Raw genomic sequence first — 17,927 nt, 5'->3', positions numbered from 1 at the left:
GACTCCTTCCTTTTTTATCTGCTGCACTGAGTTTTAACAAGCAAGTAGAAGATCAACAAGTGACATAATCAGTTGCTGTCTTTTATTTATTACCTTGCCCAAAATTAAATATCAAAATGCATTGTTAGTCCATGCCCACTAGAACGTCACATTGAGGTGTTTTCTGATTTGACTGGAGGACAACATCAATAATTCTTGTTTTCAGTGAAGACAAGAAATAAAAGAAGACAAACAGATCCCCCAGTCACATCAATGAAACCCCCCCAAAAATGCATCATTTAACATTTTTGTAATAGTTGTTGCTAAAGCCTCCCCCCTATCCCTGACAGTCCACAAGGCTCCAGACTAACTTTTTTTTAAAACTTGCACCAGCACATAATTTAGTTGCACCCAATAATACATTTTAAGTAAATTACTTTACACATTACGCAAAGATTGTAAATAGGAACAAAGGCGCAAATAATGTTTTCATTTGTCTGAATCTTGATACACGCAACAGGAAATTGCATCAACCTCAATTGTTTTCAATATAAAATGACAAAGTGCTGATGTTTACAATGCTTGATGACCTCAAATAAATAAATAAATCAACCTCAAACAATAAAACCATTAGTTGATATAAAAGTTTAAACTTAGTGTTAACACGTAAATACCATAGAGTTGGCTCTAAAATATGGAGGTTTGGCATAGCATTAAGTGAACTTATAGTTTTTACAATCAGACCTGCTAAATATCAGGCACACCAGTGCAACCGATATAAAGGTTTCGTTGCACTTTACAGATCTTTGGACGCATGTGCAACCAAAACATTCCACCTGCTCCAAGGTTTACAATTATTTCCAAGTACCAAAACAAAAAAATCTCAATCTTTGGCCTTTATAAATGTTGAATTTGTATTTTACTTAAACATCTGCCCTTTCTCATACTCATTCGTCATCTAACTTACGCGCATTCTCTCCCAAGCCAAATAACAAATTACTTACTCATTTACTTGAATATATTAGATAAGTTGAGATTCAGTTATCTTAATACTGATTGGTTGATTGATATTGCCAGTGTCTGTGTATCCACGTATGAACAGAAATGGAATCCATCTCTTTTTCTCTGTTTACAGAAAAAAGAGTGTCCACATACCCACTACTTGCGAGAGTACACACACCGCTTTTAGCTCCTTTTATTGTGGTGTTCTCAGTCCAAGGCTGTGTGCAATTCAGGCTGTGCTCTCAGAGCTCACATCCAAACCTCTGCTGCCTTCAATTAGCATTTAACTCATGAGTGTCAGTCAGTGTCTCCTTGTTCACCAAAGTAGCTGAGAATTCAATTTCTCCCTGTCCTTACAATCATCTGCTCCCCCTCTGTCTCCCTCTGTCCTCCACGCTCTCTGTACGTCTGTCTTTCCCGTGTTGTTGAGATTACCTCATTGAGCTGTTGAAGCAAGTATAACAATTGATTTAGATCATTAATCAGTGGAACAGTGTGATGGAAAAGCAAGGCTGTTCATTTTATGTCATCTTAAACAAGAACAACTACATATAACAGTAAGAAATTAAGAATAAGAAAACAGACAGACCTGCTTGTTTGGTGAGAAAGTCTGAAACCTGCCTGCACACAATGTCAGTTATACACACTGCATCATGACTTGTGTTTTAGTAGATTACTGGCTTTCAGTAAACAGATCAACTAGAGCCAAAACGATTACTTGATTAATTGATTACTCAATCAGCTGATAATAGATCTATAACTATTTTGACAATTCAATTAATGGAATTGGTCATTGTCAAGCTATTATGTGGAACATTCTTTTGTTTTCTGCTCCTCAAACGTGCAAGCCTTTATGTGATATGATAAATATCTTTGGTTTTTCGGACAGATTAAACAAGACATTGTAAGATGTCAAGCAAGTTATAATTTTCTGACATTTTATTTAAAAAATGATAATCGAAGATATTTTTCCTTTTTTTTCTGTGTGATTTGACTCAACAACTCTTTGGTGTAGAAAAATAGTGAAATTTGTTTTATTCTACATGCTTTTTTCTCATACAGTTGAGTAAAGCATTTTGCTTTCCTCAGCTGATGTTTTTGTTGCTTTTATTGTTTACATTTTGTTTTTTTAAGGATGATTTTTGTGGCGTATCTCGTTTATTGACAGTTCTGACAGTGTAGATACAGTCAGGACAGGTGACAAGAGAAAGAGTGGTATGACATGCAACAAAGGTCCTTGGCCACAATCGAACCAGGAATACTTTCGGTAAGTGGTACTCGACATCTACTTTTTTATGTACAGTATATGGCTTTACTGCTTACATCCATCATCAGTGACTTAAATCATCTTTCAGAGAGTGTAATCAGTAATTTATCAGTCACATCAGCAAATGGTTATTTTTCAATTGTCATGCATCATATTGTGCTGAACACTTCTTAATAAAAGTATTCTGAGCAGTTCAGTTGTGTTACCCTGTGTTCTGTTCATTTCAGCATCCAATCAAAGCTAACATAGAAAAACAGTGCTTCAGTCACTGTTCGTGAGCCATCATAGTAAACAGTGTGACATGATTTATTTCTGTCAAGGTTATAGTATGTTATTGTTCCATAGGATAGCGGTTGAGAGCCTTGTTCTTTTGTTGGAATATGTGAAAGACACAGTCAATATTTTGGAAAACATTCACAGTTCTGTATACATTATATATATATATATATATTCTACATTCTGTTTACCTTCTGTCTACTATTTACTGATTCACCAGCTAACTACAGAGACCATTATGCTGTTGGGATTATATTCTCCTTTGCTGTGACAGAACGTGTCTGTAGGAGCGGTTGACAATATGGCCTCAAAGTCAATTGTCTATTTAACTTCCAATTATTATTTCTTCATTCATTGATTTTTTGGTCTATAAAATGTCATATATTCAGAAAATCAAACAATGCACAGCAGTCGTGCACATCCAGAAGACGTTTAAGTCAGGTGCTGGACCAATAGAAGATGAAAACACAAAGAACTTGACTCCCTTAAGTGCAGTTTGTTAACACATCCACAAGTGATGTTTTGAGCGATTGCTCTTCTTCAGACTTACATCACACTTACAGCATTTGCTCAAAATGGCACTTGTGCATGTGCTAATAAATTCAGAATATCCAAATGGAATATGCTGTTTACATGACCTATATCAATGAATTATTGTCATATTCTGAATAATAGTGGAATATCTGTGGTCATAAAGAAAACACAGTCACTCAGATCTTGATATGTAGGTTTTGCAGCTAATATAGTTAAGAGGAGTGGGATAAAATATTGATATGGCAATATCATATCGGTTCCTCTTGCGATATGATTATCAATACACAGGTGTCAAATCGTGATATTTTTATTAAAAACATGTAAGCGTTCTTACTTGATTCCCCTGACAATTTGACTTAGCAGAGTTACGACTTTATGTGGTGTGGTGTAAACTTCTGTAAACTTCATTTACACGGATATAACAGATTTTCTTGAGCCATAATTGTATCCTTTCTTTAAATTTTTAATTCCACAACTGTCCTGTTTTCTGAAAGTTCGCAGTAAACACTAAGCTAAGGCTCTATGCCCTTTTTTGTACATTGTTTCATCTCCGGTCATGTCAAATTCTGTTAAACTGACACCACAATGCAGTGTGACATAATTCCTGCACTAACTTTCAGTTAAACAGATATCGTGGTATATCATTAGATGATTGTCTTGCAATATATCAATTATAGCAGAATTGCTGTATTGTTATACTATTATCGTGGGCTACGTTTCATGAATCGTATCATCATATTACTCTGTGATTCCACTCCAAAACAGTGGTCACTTTCGGCATTTGTAGACAACGCATCCACTTTAAATCATTATGGGAGAAGGTTTTTCATTCTGTGGACATAATGGACAAGAAGGAGCAGTTAGAGGAATAGCTGCAGGCTAGGATGACAGGATGCACACCTTCAACTTCTCAGAGAGGTAACAACTCTTTTTCCCTCATTCACGTTATCAGGTTCTCTATTATGACTGTGTTTAAATCCGACATATTGCCAAACAGGCGCTTTTACTTCTGGTCAAAACTTTGTCTGGTCAGTCAACTCTCCTAACTCTCCACACTAAAAGTAAGATGTGACTCCTGTTACTCTGTGCTGCGACTCTGCTGCAGCATGGACTAAACACCTCTGGCAGTTTGTAATCGTGGTGTCTGTCGTCAGATTATTGATTTTTTAAAATCACAATGGGCAAGTAATGTAATTGGTGTAAGCGCGACCACAGTGTAACACTGGGAACACCGACTACAAAAGCAAGCCTGCTTCAAGGTTTAAATGAATTATTTTTATGTTAAGAACTAATGTGCATACAGGTGCTGCCATGTGTGTGGCAAGAAATAAAGTACAAATGTTTTTCATTTGTTAGTTCAGTGCAAAGTTGCAAGTGTACAGTAGGGTAAAAAGATTTGCTGTTAAATTTACTTAAAAACTAATCAAAGAAAACTGTATACAAACTGCTGTGTGCATTTTTGTATTATTATTTTAATAATCAAAATAAAAACAACATCTCCAGAAATATTGCATTTTCTTTTAGAACTTGAATGCTGGAGTGGCCCTCCTTCGAGATGACAACAGCAGCAGTGGTCCCAAGCTTATTTGAGTGTGAGAGCCCTGGTCTATATGGTCTTTGTTGTGGGACGTAGCTCCTCTACTGCTTTTTTAAAAAAATGTTATTTCATGTTACCCAACAAGTCCCTTCATTTTGTAAACAACTACTCCTCAGCCAGCAACCTTGTACATTTATATATTGTCACAAAACTGTTACACCTGTAATGTAACAATTCTCTATTGTAATAAAATCTATACTGTTATTATCATGTACAATATAATATGGCCCACCAAACTCCTGCATGCATATAACAACATCCGAGTGTCGATATACCCACTGCTACCAAGATTATACAAACAGCTTTCAGTGCTTTCTGCTGTTAGTCACTCTTTCCAAGGCCACGTCCCTCTCAGGCTGTACTCGCATCTGCAATATGCATCTGCATACAATCATAGGATGCTAATACACCCGCCATATGATCAGTTATTCAAATCATCTGTCTGAGAAAGTAATGATCACCTTCAGTTCAATCAACAAAGTGTTATTCTTTTTAAATTCCCCTCAGTCCTTTTGCACTTTACAACAGACAATAAAAGCATGAAACTTCTCAAAACATCTGCATACACTCTACAAGGACACACATATAGTACACCACACACACACACACACACACACCAGTCCATCAAGCTGCTCTCCATCTGTATATCCAAGGGTCTCCTGCGACCTTCCTCCCAACAAGGCCAAGGGACATTCATACTGATTTATTCAAAGGGACGGTTCTCATTCAATTTTCTCCATATTCATAAGCGTGTTTCGCACCCCCGCTCTCGTTTTCCTTTTCAGCTTTAAATTAAAGGTACAGGAACGAGCCAGGCCTTTCATCTAGGGCTGGGGGTGGAGGGGCTGTGGGAGGAGAGCAAAGGCGTGTGTGTGTGTGTGTGTGTGTGTGTGTGTGTGTGTGTGTGTGTGTGTGTTGGGTAGGTTGGAGGGTGCGTCAGATGAGTGAGGGAGGAAAGGGATTGGTAGTGGTGAGGCTCTCTCCACTCTGTATTTATTAGCCCCCCCCGCCCCCCCCCCCCCCCCCTTGCCCCCCCCTACACACCCACACACCCCCCCCCCCCACACACACACCCAACGACACCTGGCGAAAAATGATTCATTAATTCAAAAAGCAGCATTTTTGAAAGCCGTATTTCAAAGGCTTCGACAGGAAAGAGAGAGGAGCTAAGTGGGGTAGGGTGAGCCGGGAGAGCTGAGCGAACAGGAGGAGGAGGAGGAGGAGGAGAGGGCAGGGGCAGGCAGAGCCAAGGTGTTTGAAGGGGCAGAGTACACTTCAAGTTTCTGTCACGCCAAAGATCAAGCTGGGGGGGGGGAGGGAACAGGGGGACGGTAGAAAGGATGTACGGGGGTTTTACTGCAAATTTTGTTGGCTCATGCCCGCTGGATCTCTGTACAGGTGGCTTTCATTTAGCAGTAAAATTATTATTTAGATTGTCTGCCAACTTTACTTAAATGCAACATACATATGGTGACATAAATGACCGTTTTGGACACATGTAAATTTGCATTAATGCTTAATACCCCTTATTATCCAAACACCTGTTGGCAAAATCAGAATATCCTTCCAAGTCGCTGCGGCTACAATGCACTAACTAACACACGCACACATTTCTACACACAAGCGGTAAACACCAACAGCGGGATCGTGTGTCAGCCACTCCCAGTCCGGCTGAATCTTTCATACGGCTGCAGATGATGTGGTTAATTATAGATGGCAGGACAAGCCGGGATCCTTAGCCTCAATTAGACGGGGCCACAGGGTTACTGACCTGCACAACGACTGTCAGTGCCTATTACACACTACACATGGCCAGTGACAGCGAGAGGGGCTGGGGGTGGAGGGCAGGGCTGGGTTACAAGGGCTACTACTGTGTTCTTTTCTTTCCCAGGCAAAAAGTGACAAACACACACACACACACACACACACACACACACACACACACACACGCAATCAGAAACACAGTTGTTTCATGCGCGCTGAGTTTGTAATCAGTGGAATTAATCAAATTATTATCTTATTACTATTGCCTGATTGTGTGTGTCATGTCTGTTCTTTCACTTCTGAGGTTTCACAGCTTTATTCCAGGTAGTTTCTGTCTGATCAGTGTGGTCAGACTGTAAATTCAAACAAATTATTTAAACTTGTACCTCACTGGGATCATATTTTTTGTCATTTTTGCCATTAAATTCAAATTTATGTGCTCATAAAATTAAGACCCAAAATGTCATTAAGCTTTGACCTGCTAGTATTTTCTGATCTGGTGCCTGTCGCCAGCATTGCTTTTTTGGTCCTTGATAAATCAGTCTCGCGGTCGCCCGGGAAAAGAAAAGTTAACTGGTGATCCATTTCTTTTACAGACTTAATGATTGAATAAACTCACTTTTTGTCCTGTGTTGTTGTTTTTTGTGACTCTGAGGAAAATGGAAACAATCTACTCTGTCTTTGCGACAGCGGCACCAACAATAATACCACACGGAAACACTAGGGGGGAAAAGTTGTCTGTTGCCACTTTCAGTAAGGTTTAGAGACAAAAACAACTCGGTTAAGGTTAGGAAAAACAAGTACTTTGTTAAAGGGAGACTTCACCACAAAATCAAACATGCATATTTTATTCTCACCTGTGGTACTTTTTCATCCATCTAGATTGGTTTGGTGTGAGTGTTTGTAGATATTGGCCTTAGAGATGTCTTCCTTCTCTTAATATAATGGAACAAGGTGGCACTTGGCTTGAGGTGCTAAAAGCATGACGCTGTCATTTCGGACAGTCTCCAGTGTTCCTCTGCAACAAGGGCTGATTACTGACATTACAGGTGCACTCACTTTTACCTGCAAATGAAGAGGTTTGGATAATCTGATTATCCTATTGGCCTCTTTACAACCTAAATGATCGTCTGACACTCTTTTTTCTTTTCCTATTGGACGTCTTTGATATTCCTCTGCGAAATTCACGACAAGCGTGATATTAATATATGAAATGTTGATATTGTGTTAATATTACACATAAAATAGTAGTTCATCTGGTTGCCTTTTCACTAATAACTGAGTGTAATTGTTCTATCTCCCCACCTCCTAACAATCGTATTTTGAGGGTAATTTATTTGCAATAAACGAGGCAAAACAAACAGCAAACAAAGTTAAAGGTAAATTTGAATGCTAGCATTTTTTTTCCCCGAGTTTCTATATATATTGATATCATGTAGTAAAAAACTGATGTCATGACAGCCCCAGCTCCTTCCATGCAAAATCCAAAATCTAAAATCCAATAAAGGCAAAAGAAAAAGGGTAATTCCACGCATTACAAACAAAAGACATAACTTAAGAACATTTTGTATTATTGTCAAAACTTACTGAGACTGATTATACTCTTTATTTTCTGTATAACCCCACGTTGTGATTTCTAACCGTGTCACCTGCAGCTCAGCACAGTGCATTGATATTTGCCGTGTTTTCTCACGGAGGTAGCTGTTGGTGTAGTATGTCCCATTCCCAGGGTGTCTCTCGTAATACTGTCTCTGGGAACAAAACCAGGCAAATAGCCCTGAAATCTATCATATAATGATCCAGCCCTAATGACTATGGCTTCAGGAATAGGACAGTCCTTGAGTTAATCACTGCTGTCTACCTTAAAGTCTGTATCTTGTAATTACCATGTCCTCCTGGCCCCCTGTCTGTTCTCTATTCCACGTTATCCCTCTATCTACTATCTGCTGCACAGGAACAAGGTTTCAGTGCAATGATAACTTTTCTAGAGGATGAGAGGATGCACCGTGAGCACCCTAGTTTATCAAAACTGCAGTTCAAGCCACGTCCTCGCACATCCAACCTGCCTCTCTGCCCCCATCCACCTGCTCCTCTCTCCCTGCTGCCTTACCTGTACTCACCTGTGTCTGTCTGTGCAGGTGAGTGAGAGCCAAGCCCCCTTTGGGACCTGCTGATTAGGGTATTAAAAATAAATGGGCTCAGTTTAGGGGGGGTTTGGTGGCACGGTGGTATATATTTCTGTTAATTTTTCTGCCCCCCCTCCTCCCTCTCTCTCTCCTATGTAGTGACTGATCTGGCAGAATATGATAGCATGGGCTGTCACGGCAATAATTAGGCCTATTTTCCGTGAGGTCATCTTACAGGGACGCTGGGCGGCTGTGGTTCACACACAGGGTGCTCTGTGCTGCTCCTGCCCCAGAGCCCCCAGGATATGATCGTCCACACAGGGCAACAAAGAATCACTCCGCAGCAAATGAACGAAACATAAAACACCTACAATCTGATATGGACTGTGGTTCCCAACGCTTTATACGCTGGGAGACTTTACCTCGCTGGGCTTTCACAGCTCCGAATCAAGCAGGCTTTTATTAAACTGTGTCCCGTCTAAAATATTAAACAAGATCTGAAGGAGGATTAAGTTGTCAAGGGAGTTACCTGTGATGGATTTCAAAGGGAGAGCCCGATTTTTGTTTGTTTTGTGCACTGAGGTCGAGCAATTGATGTGAAAACTTTAAGTCTCAATAAAACCGTCAAGTGTGAGGTAGACATGAGGGTATTTGGTTCTGCTAGCAGAAAGCCAACAGTGCCAAGTCAGAGCGCAACATATTTCAGCTCCATTCAGAACACTCCCTGGTTGGGTCAACAGCTGCAGGCTAGAATTAGAAATCAATTATTCAGCTTCGACAAGCTCATTAAGTCTCTGAATAGGATTTTCTGTTCTGAGTCTGCCTGCTCATTTCTCCTAGCTTGCAGTTTCTAATTAGTATTTCTTTTCTCTTTAAAGTTTGATGGGAGTTTGGGTAAAAAAACGTGGCACTGACTTAACACTCGCAGGCCCGCTGGCTTCTCTGAACAGTATCATTATCTGTAGGAGAGGCTGTATCGGTACATTGGAAGACCACTGAGGTTGTTTGCTTTCAGTTTGGGCGCCGTCTAATGATTGGAGTCATCAGGCTAAATTAGGCATTAATAATCAAAGGAGTGTAATCTGGGGAAATTAAGCATTAATAATCAAAGGATGACTGGAAATTATCACACACACAGTAAATGAAGCGGCACTAATCAGCGGGAAAGAAAGAGGGCACGAGGCCGACAAAGTATTTTGAGACAGAAAATGGAGGGATGTGTACAGGAAGATGCATTAATAATCAGCTCCCCACTGAAGGACTACTCCGCGCTGACATGATTGATGTTGTCATAGAAACTTCCATCCGCCCCACTCGATGGCATCCTTCAAGTGAAGCCAGACATAAGCTTGCATTTCATAATGTCGCCTACTGTTGCCTACATCACCTACAGTGCAAGAAGGCTTATTAGCAAAAACCCATTCCATCCTTCGCTCTCTCTCTCTCCTTCTCTCTGCCTCCCCACCCTGCCTCCTCCCATCCCTCCCTCTCTCTCCTCTCTCTCTCCTCTCTCTCCTCTCTCTCTCCTCTCTCTCCCTCTCTTCCTCTCCTCTCCACATTGTGTCTGTCTATCTGATCCCGTGGCCTTTTGTTGCGCTATGAAAGGCCTGATGCCACACTCATTATTTTCTCCTTTATCTCTCTCCCCACTGCTCTGATTAGAACAGTCGCCCCTGACAGACGCCCTCAGCCAGCTCCTATCCATTACAGTGTGTGTGTGTGCGCGCGCGCGTGTGTGTAGGAGAGAGACGTGAGGCTACTACCTATATAAATCCTAAGTGTTTTAAGCACAGTAAATGTCTGTGTTATTATAAAGGAGCAGAGCAAAACATAGAAATTGCACAAAGGGTAAAATGTGAGTGGGAAAATGAGGTGCGTTTTGATTATTTTGAGGTAAAATTACATCGCCTCACATGCACACGATACACACTCTCTCACACACACATTCACATTCACACACCATGGGAAAACTGACTTGCTCAAGCCAAGTTTTCTGTTTGGGCTTTTGTGTTTTGGTGCGGCAAAGTTGGAAGGCTCTGAATTCTGAATGCTATTACGCTGAAAAAAAAAAAAACCCAGCCAGACGTACATTTCTCAGCCTGGTGTGTACATGCATTTGCATTTGGATCAATAGACCTTTACATCCATATTTCTTCCCTTTCTCTTGGGTAGTGAAAACACCTTAACACGAGTATATCACTCAGCAAATGGAAGCTAATGCTGTCTGTTATTTCACCGCTGATTTAGTTAGTTTCTCTGTTGATGTATGGCCCTTCAAAGGAGGAAATTCACATAGTGTCACCCTTACAGCATCATATTGTAATATAAGGTGTCACATATACAAAGTGTGCAGAAAAGCAGTGGGGAGCATTTAATACATCAGTCGCTAATCTCCAATAAGCTGTTTATTATAGTTAAAGATTTAATTTATGCATAAATCAGTCACACTGAATTATGGGAAACACTTTTAAATATTTACAGATACATGTAAAACAGAACAAAAAGCCCTTTTACCCATATATTATTTCCTCATTGGCGCTCTCCCTCTGCAGTCTGAATATGTCATTTGCTTTTAAATTGCATTATCATGCAGAATGAAGCAGAAATTTGATGAAACTCAGATGGATTCACCTGAGTTAATGGAATATGGGTTTAAGAGGGAACTAATTATCCCAGTTTAGCAGCGACAGAATGTATTTCTCTGGAAGGCCCGATTCTGAATGTAAACATTAATGGCCTCCTTGATTAGCATAAGAATCGTGCATTATTGTCCTGCTCACTCTGCGTCCTATTGGATATGCATCTGTGCTGCTCCAGACGCACAACACACACACACACACACACACATACTACAAGCCTTAATACACTTATTACCTGCCTTATCTACTAATGATGCCATTTCTGTCTTTATTGTTTTGTTAATCCATAAAATTCATTTCTCCAATCAAATTACAGTTTTAAGGCCCAATAGCATTACTGGAAGCTGCTTCTTTTTTGCACAGGCAAAGACAAAAACAAACAAATCGAGCTCCAACTGTTGAGGTAATGGACTATGTTTAATATAAGGTACAAGTGAAGAGGCTGAGTCATTGTGATGGCAGTGCTCTCTTTGGGGAGTGTTTATGTGTGAAACATAGCAGAGAAACAGGCCATTGCAGTGTAAACAAAGGAGAAATGGAGAGGAAGATAAGGAAGTTAAAGGAGAAGAGGAATCTTGGGACCCAGGTGAAGAGTTAAATTAAGAAAAGGAGCCGACGAGGAGAGTTAAAGGGCAGGTGAGGAAGGGAGGCTTTGACTTGGGGCCTCCCGGGGACGATGACCTTATTTCAAATTCTGGGTGAGGGACTACAGTTAGGCAACTGAGGAGCCACACACACACGCACACTCAAACACACTTTCAAGGCTGAGTTCAGGAATAGAGAGCCCCCCCTGAAGTCCTGCAGCTCCCTCAAAGGCCAAGCTGCTGCCATTGTCGTTAGTAAAGCTACATAATAGGTTACAGCGTACATTATTCCTCCGGGGTTCAACTCCATATCCTAGGAACTAAATCCATCTTTAACTTGGAATGCATAAGCTGTTGCACTTCGTGTTTGATCACTGGGTTGCTCAGTGTGCCCCCTATGCTTGTGTAAATTGTAGATTCTGTATGAGACCTTTGCCTTAGTGACTTTATAAGCACAATGTAACTACACTGAGATGACTGTGTGGTAAGAGCATTTGCATAGTTCACAGTTAGCCAGCTAGCCCCAGTTTGCCAGATGTGCTTAACTGTGTGAAAGAATGTGTGTAAACTCCAGGGAAAGAAAATGATCTGGTTTGGTTTTTATTGATTTATAATGTCTTCACATTATTTTGATATATTGATATAGTACTTTTTTTACATATAAAAAAAAGTAACTGCCTGCCTGTCAATCGTTAGTGTCCAGATTTTCAATCGAAAGCCTGAAGCACAGTTTGTTCTATTGTAGCCCAGTCCAGTTAAGTCCAAATAGTGGCAGCACCTGCTCTTCAATGTAGCCTTACTGGCTGCAAGAATCTTGAGAAGACACTGCCACTTTTCAGACGCCTTTAACAAAAGCCAACATGTACTGTTAGTCTTAAATTAAAACTGAGAAAGAAATGGCTGACCGGTATTTATGCCACACTAATTTGAAAATGCAGCTAGTAATCCTGCTATTGTGAATTAATTTCTGCTTTCTTTGATCATGATCTTGGGGCGTCAAAACTCCAGCAACATTTGTAGAATTAAAGCAACTTTATGTCAGACCAAAATATATAAGAAAATGAAAAGCACAGACATGTGGCTGATATGTAAGTGTGTGTCTATATGTTTCATAGTATACCCATCGTATTTGAATGTTATGGGACATTGTATTGGCTTGTAAGACAACATGAATACGTAAATATGAACATCAATAATTGGGCAAAGCTTCAGGACCGCTACTAAATGGACCTTGTGGTTAGATTGTTTTCTCAAATAGCTTGTTAGTGGTCAAACAAATGCAAGTTTAAACCACATAATAACCCCTGTTTGGCAAAGGGTTATTACTACAGCATCACCTTCCCAAACAGGAAATAGATCTTTGGGCCTGTTTCACCCAACTGTCCATCTCCAACCTTCTCCTTTTCACGGACTTTTCACTCATTACACTAATTCTCCTCACTTCGCCCTTCGCAGCTGTCATATATCCTTCAGCTGCTCGAGGTCGACACCTAACAACAAATGTAAATAGGGGTCGTAATAAACTGCTTTTATTTTTCTACCTTTATGGTCGTCTTTCTGATGAGGACAGGCTCCAGCTGGGTACTGTTAGGACTAATTGTTAACTAGACGATTACTACATTATCACATCCTTGGGTCATGATGAAAGTAAACAAAACAGCTACATGATGTCACGAAAGTTCAGTCTATCGATCTATGCATAAATAAGGTCATTGTAAGCTACAAAATATAGCCTAATAGCATAACAATGTTATTTGTCCCATTAAACATTAAAGTAAAAGTAATCTATATTTCTCTGTCCCTGAGACGGAGGCAGTGTGGAGAACTCGTAGCTCTCTTTACACAGCTCTCACTTTTCATTTCTGCACAACATTTGTTTCCTGTCATCCACCGCCCCTACCGTTACCTCTGTCACTCTGTTTAGCTGCCGTCACTGCAATTTAGTGCTGAAAAGTATAGAAACATGCATCAGCAGCTGAATGGGCTACAGAGTGCATCACTGCCAACAAGGTCTAAGGTGGCCAAAGTGGTTAACTTGGAGCCTGTCGAACTGCCTTCCTCCCTCACAGTCATTCTGTCGTCTGCTTCCACTGAACCACCCGGCTGCTCGAACCTCCTTAATTCCCATCCATTTCTTGTCTTGTCGGTCTCTATACGTGGACAGCGTCCAACATGACAGATTTCACTATCATCAAAGAAACATTTTCCATTAATGGGCCCTGACCTTGTCTGACTACTGTACTTAAAAACCTTCTCTGCTGCTTGCTGCACTTTCCCCCCTAATCACTCCCCTCACTCCTTGACCCCCCCTCCCGCCAACTTTCCATTTCACCTCCTCTCCTCACCGTAATCTCCTGATTTTTTTTCCCTCCTCCATAAATTTTCTGCTCCTCTCACCTTACAAGAACCCCCCTCTGTTGTTTGTGGGGGCTTGCCTGATAGCCATTAGTGTTACACCCTATTACATCAGTAATGACTGACTGTGAGCTCTAATTAGAGATGTGTTAGGGAGAGCTGACTTGCCCCCCCCCCCCCCCCCCTCCCCTCCCCTCCTCCTTCCTGCTTTTCCGCAGAGCTGTTACCGTGACTCCATCGCTGTGGCGACACCATTAGCACAGCACCTCTAAGAGTTGCAAGTCCTGACTGTTAAAACCATTACATTCATTACAGACCAATCAGAGGGGAAGGTGTTATGGCTAATTGATAAGCTGAACAATGCATAAAATCTTGTCTCTAATTGCCCTGCGGGAAAAGGAGAAAGTGCCCTGGGAGAAAGAGACAGTGAGAGAAAATGAAAGAGAGAGTGAGAGTGGGGAAGCGACTCGCGTGCTAATTTCAAAATCTGATATTTTTCCACTCGAATAATTTAGGCTTACAATATGTCTTCATCCAAACGTGCTGTAGATTCCCCCCCTTCTCGAATAATGGGATGTTTCTTCTGGGTTTGTCATCTGTGATAAGATGATTATCTGAAAGGTCCGTGGCACATTGTGAAGAGAGTCTCGCCTTCTCTGCTGGAGTAGGTAATCCTGGGTAATAGCATTATGGACACAGTGTTTTCCTAAAGCCCATGATTATCCACTGCTGTTTGCCGTGGGATTGACATTGGCCTCCCTGGTCTCTCTCTCCCTCTCCCTCTCTCCTTCTGTTTTTTTTTTTTTTCATACTCTCTTTCTCACTTGTTCGTGTCATCCTGTCTCTGACTCACCACTCCATCAAGCCCTTATATGCTCTTCTCTTGCAATTCTACCGAGAGAAGAAGATGAAAATAGAGCACATGGAGCAACAAAAGAACAAATTGCTTGTAGACAAGAGTGCCCCAGATTTGAATGGCATGTTATGTTCTTTCTGTCAAAAAATCGCACTTTCAGTTTGTCAGTTTGGGGTTACCATCCTGCTTTAAAACTCAATAAGGACACTGCAGTGTGCTATTTACTAAAATATGTTAGCAAGTCCTACATATAAACCAGTTTAGGCATTTATAACTTAAAGAGTCTCTACACTGGATCTCATTTAACCAACTATTTGATTTTGCTCTTTAACCTATTACCTATACAAAATGTCACATGTGAACTGGACATTTTCACAAGTGTTTGGCTTTTTCCACAATGAATGAAGATTTACACAGGAGAAACTTGTGAATTACATACATTCACATGTGTTAAGATGTTTTCGCAAAACTTGTAACATGTGAAAACAAGAATAAACTGACAAAAGTTTTTTTTTCACAATTCCACATGTGATATTTAAATTTTCACATGTGAATTACATACATTCATATGTGATTGGCATTTTTTTTTTCACACGTAGATAAGATTTTTCAACATTGGGAAACAAAACATGGCACATGAAATCATGTGAAATTTGCTTCTTCACATGAGAATTCCACATTTTGCAAATGTTTTCCATGCAATTGGTTATTATCACATGCGAACTAAAACTTTAATGTTCATGTGAAAACTAAATTGGCCTTTATTTCACATGTGGATTAAAATTTCTACATTGGGAAACAAAACATGGTACATGGCACAAAAGGACATTGCTTCTTCACATGTCAATTGAACATTTTTCAACATTTTCACGTGACACGTGAAAATGAAATATTGTCACGTGAATTTTAAATCTTCATGTGAAATTTACATTTTGACATGTGAATTGTCTACATTTGTATGTGATTGGCATTTTTTCACATGTGGATTTGAATTTACAAAGGTGGAAACAAAACATTGCACATGAAGTCAGGTGAAATTTGTTTCTTCACATTGGCTTTTTTCACATGTCAACTCAAATTTTGACATGTGAAATCAAAACAATGTCACATGTGAACTGGACATTTTCATTACATACTGTATGTCCACATGTGGGAACATTACCATATAGTGTTTTACATTATGTTGGTCCCCTGTTGCCAGTGTCTTATATTACATGTTTTTATGCTGCTTTCATTCAGTGTACCTCAGTTTTCAGTACTGCATTCATTCTTAAAAGCTCATAAAGTACCAATACAGGTACATTCCTTATGGGAGCACCAATCCTTCATCTTGATATGATGTGTGCGTTTTTACCTCTTTCTTTTTTTTGAGGTCCGTAGGTTTTTGAGTGTTGTGTTATGGAGGTTTGTATGTTTGAGAGAGATCAAATGAACTGAGCTAAGACCTCTGCTTTTAGCCAATTGGCTCACTCTTTCCTCAACGCTTTTAGGCCTGACCTGGCCTGATCTCTCTCTCCCTCCCTCTCCCTCTCCTTTTCTCTCTCTCTCTCCCCCTCTCACTGGCTGTCTTTCTTGTTTTTTTCTCTCTTAATAATTTCAACATTGCCTTTTACTTAGCTTTACCACTTTGTGTCAATCTCCTGCTTGCGTGGTTTATGTGTTGCACTTATTCGGTGCAGTAATCTCGCAGAGTGACAAAGTGATCTCTGGTGAATCATCTGAAAATTACAGGCTGTAGAGGATGTTTTAATCTGCAACGACTACAGTGTTTTCCTCTGGGCAGTTAGTAAATGAAAAATTGGTTAACCACCAGTCAGGAAATACCACATGACATTTTTCGCCAGGGATTAATTGTTGTGATCTGAAGGGGTGGGGACATCCTCCTGTGTTGTAAAATGTATTCTCACTGTAAAATTTGAGAGTTTCGGAGGGAATGCAGGAACCAAATAACTGTTGTCCAGTTTATCTCAGCGTGTCATTAAACAACAATGAATGATCACTTTTGTAGTTAAAGCATCACCAAGAGGCTGATTTGTTGCCACCCCTTGTTCCCTGAACAATAGAAGGCTGGGAAATTACTTTTATAGGAGCCACCAGTTTTTTTCCACCTTGGCTCCACCAGTAAGCAGATGGATGCGTGAAGCAGCACAGACACCTGCCAGCTACATCAGCTACAAGTCAGGGAGTGTGTCAGCTCTGGCAGCCGTGGAGCCAGGACGCTGCAACAGGCAGGCAGGCAGGGAAGGTGGGAGTCATTAACCAGGCTCTGCTCCTGTGTTTGCACAACAAATGGGACATGTGAGGGTTCGACTGAGAAGAAATGAATCTCTGAGGTAATCAACACTGAGTTTGCAAGTAGATTGAACAGACTTGCAGGTGTGTGTGTGTGTGTGTCTGAAGCAGATGCTGACAGCACTGTGTCTCAAAACTGTGAACCTGTGTGCAAATAAGAAACCTTTCATGAGCCCAGCTGTGTCTTATACAGTGTTATCCTTGTGTGTGTGTGTGTGTGTGTGTGTGTGTGTGTGTGTGTGTGTGTGTGTGTGTGTGTGTGTGTGTGTGCGCGTGTGTGTGAGAGAGCTGTCTGAGCCACATGCTTGCAAGCTGTGCAGCCTCATATAAACTAAATCTAATTGGATGCTGTGGACTTCACAGTATGAAGCAATATTTGGTGATTGGAGGATCACATTGTTGGACACAGTGTATGTCCTGAGTAAAAACAGCCTCCAAAGTCAATATCCCTCCTCCTCCTCCTCCTCCTCCTCCTCCCTCCACCACCACCTCCACCTCCCTCTCCTCGCATCCTTTTCTGTTTCCAGGATCAGTAATGGGAGTCAGTATCCAGGAGGAGGCGATGGGGTTGCGGGGCTCCTCCTCAAGTCCTCGCCCCTCCTCCCCGAATGCGGCACAGCTGCCTTTCAGAACCCCGCCGCTCCAGCCCATTCATC

The sequence above is a fragment of the Pagrus major genome, chromosome 9 (assembly GCF_040436345.1).
Source record: "Pagrus major chromosome 9, Pma_NU_1.0".
NCBI lineage: Eukaryota > Metazoa > Chordata > Actinopteri > Spariformes > Sparidae > Pagrus > Pagrus major.
The sequence above is the reverse complement of the archived record's forward strand: the minus strand, read 5'-3'. Positions refer to the sequence as shown.